Raw genomic sequence first — 6962 nt, 5'->3', positions numbered from 1 at the left:
CGGGGGTCTTTTAGATCCCTCCATAAAGAGTACCTGTCACCACCTATTACTGTCACAAGGGACGTTTTACATTTCTTGTGACAGCAATAAAAGTGATCACATTTTTTTTTTAAAACACAATGTAATAATATAAAAATAAATAAAATAAAGAAGAAAAAGAAAATTTTAAAGCGCCCCCGTCCCCGCGAGCTCGCGCAGCAAAAAAAATGCATATAGAAGTCGAAGTCGCGCCCGCATATGTCAACAGTGTTCAAATCACACATGTGAGGTATCGTCGCGATCGTCAGAGCGAGAGCAATAATTCTAGCACTAGACCTCCTCTATAACTCTAACCTGGTAACTGTAAAAAAAAAAATTAAAATGTCGCCTATGGAGATTTTTAGGTATCGCAGTTTCTCGCCATTCCACAAGTGGGCGCAATTTTTAAGCATGATATGTTTGGTATCTATTTACTCGGTGTAACATCATCTTGCACATTATACAAAAAAATTGGGCTAACTTTACTGTTTGGTTTTTTTAACTCCATGAATATGTCTTTTCCTCCAAAAAGTTGTGTTTAAAACCCCGCAGCACAAATACCGTGTGATATAAAATATTGCAACAATCGCCATTTTATTCTCTAGGCTCTCTGCTAAAAAAATTCTATTATGTTTGGGGGTTCTAAGTAATTTTCTAGCAAAAAACACGGATTTTAACTTGTAAACAACAAATGTCAGAAATAGGCTTAGTCATGAAAGGGATGAATTATTAAAGTAACGCAGTGCCGTATGAGGGGGGGTAAATCTTCCAGACGTCAAGTGGTTAAAAGCCTTTACAGGTTACCAGTCGTGCGATGCTGTACCCAAATAAAAGCGCTGTGCTGCCTGCTCAGTACCCGCCTATCAGTCTTATCAGCGCACATCAGTGGAGGAGAAAAATTAGCCGTTTGCAAAATTTTATGACAATTTTTATTTTATTTTTTCAAAATGTTCGGTCTTTTTTCGTCTGTTTAGCAAAAAAAATTAAAACCCCAGCGGTGATTAAATACCTCCAAAAGAAAGCTCTATGTGTGTGAAAAAAAGAATAAACATTTCATAAGGGTTCAGTGTAGCATGACCGCCCAATTGTCATTCAAAGTGTGACAGCGCTGAAAGTTTAAAATTGGCATGGGCAGGAAGGGGGTAAAAGTGCCTGGTAGGCGAGTGGTTAAAGTAGATCTTTTTCCAAAATATTTGCGTTTGAAAAACTGCTATGAAAATACCTGGTGATATAAAAAATTGCACCACCCGCTGTTTTATTCTCTAGGGCCTCTGCTTAAACCAGTATGTAATGTTTGGGGGTTCTAACTCATTTTCTAGCAAAATAAAAAAAAAAAAAAAAAACTGCAAGGGTTAATTGTCTATTTATGTCCAGAGGAAGAATAAAAGGAGAGTTACTTACCTGATCCTCCTCCCCTCACCATCTGCACCCCAACACTACAAAGGTTATTGGTGACCAGAGCAGGGTCCATAGTCCTGCATTGGATGTCAGGACACCAAAGGACAGTCCACCGGGGGATGGTATGGGGGCACCTCCTGTTGGGGGAGGGGTGGAGGATCAGGTAAGTAAAATGGTTTCTCCTCTCCCTGGGGCAATACTAGTGATTAATCATTACAGAGGGCCTGCAGATGGGCTTTAAGGGGAGAAGGAGAGACAAGTAAGATATGGAGGGGGGGTTCTCTTGTTACTTGTCCTGGGGGGGATGGGGGGTTCCGTCATGAACTTGCAACAAGGGGTGATAATGGTCATGTTCCTGGGGGATGAGGATGAGCTCCATGTGGGGGAGGGGGGTCCCGGATGAGCTCCATGTGGGGGAGGGGGGTCCCGGATGAGTTCCATGTGGGGGAGGGGGGTCCCGGATGAGTTCCATGTGGGGGAGGGGGGTCCCGGATGAGTTCCATGTGGGGGAGGGGGGTCCCGGATGGGCTCCATGTGGGGGAGGGGGGTCCTGGATGAGTTCCCTTGTGGGGGAGGGGGGTCCCGGATAGGGTTGCCACCTGTCCGGGATTCACCCGGACAGTTCGGGTTTGGAATCATGCATCCAGGTTTCAGACCGCCTGAAACCCAGACACATTATTCAGACCACACTATGGTTCCCAGCAGGGTTGTTGGCTGCAGTTGTCTAATCTGAGAATGTCTGTTACACTCTCTTTCACACTGCCCAAAGCCAACACTAACAATTCCCCTCCCCCCACATACAGACAGGAGAGGAGAGAGGGCTCAATCTGTTCCTCTTCCCCCCACCCCTCTGTGTCTGCCCACACTCCAGTCCCCGGCGCTGTGCCTCAGAAAAGGAAAGTTGGGGCCGGAAATTTGAAGTCCAGCAGCCTCTGATACATCTGGATGAGAGGTGCTGACTGCCAAGGGGTGAGTGAGCTCACCATCCATCCCTGTCTGTGACTGAAGTCCCCCCCCTTCTCTCTCCTGCCTCTGGGTAAGTACACTAAAGGTAAATCAGAGTTCTCAGAGCACCCCTTACATCAGAGTTCCCCTTTACACCAGAGACCACAGTGTTTCCCCTTACATCAGAGTCCTCTCCGTACATCAGAGTTCTCAGTGTTCCCCCTTAGATCAGGGTTACAGTGTAAGGGAACTCTGATGTAAAAGGGGAACTCTGTGGACTCTGATGTAAAGGGGGACTCTTGTGCCTAACTTCATTTGATTAGAAATGTTATTTAATTGCAAAATATATGTATAGTTTATATATTTAAAAAAAAAAAAAATTGTTCTGCACCGCTAAAGTGTTCGGGTTTGACTTGAAGAAAAGGTGGTAACCCTAGTCCCGGATGAGCTCCATGTGGGGGAGGGGGGGTCCTGGATGAGCTCCATGTGGGGGAGGGAGGGTCCTGGATGAGCTCCATGTGGGGGAGGGGGGGTCCAGGATGAGCTCCATGTGGGGGAGGGGGGTCCCGGATGAGCTCCATGTGGGGGAGGGGGGGTCCAGGATGAGCTCCATGTGGGGGAGGGGGGTCCTGGATGAGCTCCATGTGGGGGAGGGGGGGTCCTGGATGAGCTCCATGTGGGGGAGGGGGGGTCCCGGATGAGCTCCATGTGGGGGAGGGAGGGTCCTGGATGAGCTCCATGTGGGGGAGGGGGGTCCCGGATGAGCTCCATGTGGGGGAGGGGGGTCCCGGATGATCTCCATGTGGGGGAGGGGGGCCCCGGATGATCTCCATGTGGGGGAGGGGGGCCTTCATTTACTGCCCCCCCAGGTGTAGGATTGGGGTGTAGAGGAGACTCTGATAGTCAGTGATGTTCTATGGTAGAAATCCCCACACTGCCCCCTATAGTGCTGGAAATACACTACATCACCTTCTCTGATCACCTCTACACAGAGGCACTAGGAAAGGCCTGCTGAATGTGGATGTGTGGTGGTGAGAGGGGGGATGGGTCCCTCAGTACACATCATAATACACATATTATCATTACATATAATATCATATGGAAATGGAAGGGGGGTGTGGCTGATATGTCCTAGTTAGATATGGCACCTCATCCCAATGATTATTAGAAAAAAGGAACAAAGGGAATGTGGATTATCACAGTGCCAGACGACTCAAGAAATCATTAATAATAAAGTATTTTATTACATCAATATTGTAGACATACAAAACATACAAAAAAATCATTAAAATCAAATAAGAAAAGGAGAGCACATTATAATTACTACTAGCCAGAATGGTCTTGGCCTGCTAAAGTTGTGCGTCAATTCTTCCCTACATGTTTCGCCAAACAATTGGCTTCTTCAGCGAAATAAGACGTGACCAATATAATAAATGTAGCTCTAAGAGGAAATTGAAAAATGCAAAGAATTAAACATAGATAGTACATAGCAACATAATTTAAATATGATGTGTGATAATGGAGAAGCGGCATGGCATGAGGAGTCCCCCCCCCCCCGTGAAAAAGAACCACCCCACAACCCCAAATGACAATGCTCCCCTACCTACACCGATGTCACCGGTCGGCCGGGTCAGGACAGAGACCGCCCAGAGGCAGCAGCCCAGTTCCACCACAGTGTGGCTGCAGGGGGCAAAAAGGTGCATATTAGGATAGAAGAGGATTGAAAAAAACATTTAAATCAACATGGGAACCAAACACATCCCATGTATATGGCTAACATAACCTCAATACCTACCAATGATAGTTGAAAAACTGAAGTCCAATACTAGGGCGCTGGAGAAACCAATAAAAATCCAATTGTGCAATAGGAAACACTTAGATTGAAGCTGTGGTATCAGAAAACAAAAAGGGAATTGCTACTATGAAAGAAGTGATCATTGGATATAAATCGAAAAAAATCACAAAATGATCTCCAAAAGTAGACCATCATTTACACTTACCCAGGACAAAACGATGCATGCCTAAGCTTCCAAATCAGATAAAGTACTGGAATTGATTGCTCACTGTAGACTGCCAGGCAGACTCCCAAACACTACACAGAGCGTAAAGGCAAAATCGGCCTTAAGCAGAAACAACTAGGAAAGAAAAAAGGAAAAGACCGGGTAACATAATGAAAAGAGATCCGAAATAACAAGAGCTGAAGAATCCAAGAGCATGCCCTATAGATGACACTAACCTTGTATGTGAACAAAAAGCGTGGCAGCGCCCCAGAGTCCAACGATTAGAGAGCTGGAGATGCCGGCCTTTATACCCCCCCACCCGGTCGGCGTGGGACATCACCGATCGGGAGCGGACGATGGACGGCCATCGCGCATGTTCAAAGACCAACGTCAAACAGCCTACAGTGCCCAGAATGCTGAACGAGACAGCAATCGCGTCATGTGACCCAGTCACGCGGCGCAAGGAGCGTGGGCAGGACGCCCAGCAGTGTGGAATCAATAAATGTAACCAGGGCCGTCTTTAATATTGACTGGACCCTGGGCAAACATTTTTTCTTGGGCCGCCCCCAATGCAATTTCGCTCTCCACCTGCTCTGAGTCTACAATAAATAGCAGCTAGACTCAAATCAGTTTACTGAATCAGATCAGGCAACAATTGTGATTGGTTGCCAGAGGTTACAGTGTATCATTAACACTCACTGACTGTCTGCTAGAGGTTACAGAACACATTATGGCTCACTTATTATTTGCTAGAGGTTACAGCACATGACTTATGCTTGTTGATTGGTTGCTAGAGATTACTGTACATCAATACTGCTCACTGATTGGTTGCTAGAAGTTACTGGACTTCCTTACCACTCACAAATTGGTTGCTACACTGACCACCAATGTAACTGAGACATTTAGCCTGCGGTCACATGTGTGTGTGTTGGGAATGCATGCAAAATCGCTTTCCTGACACCACAGAAACGCGCTACCCTTGTTAATGACATCCTCACGCATCTGCTGAGATGTACGTATTCACATCCACCACACGGTGCTGTGGCCCCATGTTATTTTGAAAAGGGTTCCACCTCCAATTTGCTTACCTTTGCAGAACAGGCTGATGTTAGGCTGAATGACCAAAGTTGTAGGTAGGACTATCAAGCATGCCCCTTTACTTCCCAAGTGGGCAGCATTCAGCAGAAGTGATGGTGGATATGACCTCAGGGGGCATGATACACATATGAATGCCACCTCTATTTACATAGCAATGCCGGTCCGCTGCTATTTACATAGTAATGCTGCCACTATTTACATATCAATGCAGGTTATTTACATGTAAAAACAGGGTCTGCAAGTGAGTCATCTGTACATGGTAGTAGGCAGAGCTGGACAGCATTAGTAACAGAACTTCACACTGATATATTAAGACAGTACAGGACTAAAACTTCAAGGGACAAGGGAATTTGAACTGGGATAGTTGGCAAGTATGAGGCAGCTGCTTTGGGCCCCACAACAATGATGGAACCCAGGGCAGATGCCTCTTTTGCCCTGCCTTAAAGATGGCCCTGGATGCTACTTGACACTATAGACAGCATCATGATCGAGATCCTACTGGTACTCAATTCTTGATTATAGATCGATACATTGCCCCATGGAGGGGAGGAGCCAATAAAAGAGGAGTTTCTAGACTAGAAACTTTCTGGATATACGAATTACAGACCCACTATCCACAAGGAATGAATGTGGAGTGGGACATTAATTCGTTTATCAACCAATCCTAAAGGAAAGACTTTTCCATTATATTCATTTTATTTTATATTATATTTTATTTTTTAATATTCACTTTGTATTGAATTTACCTTAATTTGACTGCATATGGCTATTTTTATATTTTCTACTTTATGGAGAAAATATATTTTTAAATATGTATTTTTATGGAGATTTAGATATTTTCATTAATATTAAATCTATACTATTCATATTATTTTTGTATGTAACTGATGACCCCATATGAAATAATTCACTACCTTGTTTATATTTTATAATTTTTATTTTCTATGTCTTTTGGTAGTGCCATCTAGTGGATTTTTTTCGGTATCATCCATAAACAGATTTTTACTGTTTAGAGCCCTGCCTATGTGTTTTCACCATAAAGTGGGGCATGTGATGATATCTGAATAGGATATTTTTATTGTTTTTTGTGCCCATCTTTAAACTGGCTGAATGGTCTTGTCATGGGATGCTACTCAGTTCGAGGCCTGATTCAGCATTTGGATGTGGGTACCATGACGTTTGTGATGTGGCTGCGTCCCGAGTGGCCGCGTCATCTGACCTGGAATAGTCCCGTCATGTGTTGCTACCCATGTTGAGGCTTGGTCCAGTTCTCGGATCTTACGCCACGACGTTCATGACGAAACAACGTCGCAAACGACCGCGTCATCTGACTAATTCTAAAGCGAGACGTGGTTTCATCTCCTGGTTACAACGTTACGGAGATCTGACGCAGTGACGTCACGATTGAGCCTCATAACGAGGCTTGGATCCGTTTTTATAATTTTTAATCCCTGCTTTTATAATTTCTAATCCCTTTTTCTGTTTACGTTGGGGAGCTTATGT

Source organism: Aquarana catesbeiana, linkage group LG08 (assembly GCF_042186555.1).
Source record: "Aquarana catesbeiana isolate 2022-GZ linkage group LG08, ASM4218655v1, whole genome shotgun sequence".
Classification (NCBI taxonomy): domain Eukaryota; kingdom Metazoa; phylum Chordata; class Amphibia; order Anura; family Ranidae; genus Aquarana; species Aquarana catesbeiana.
This window is presented reverse-complemented; position numbering follows the sequence as displayed.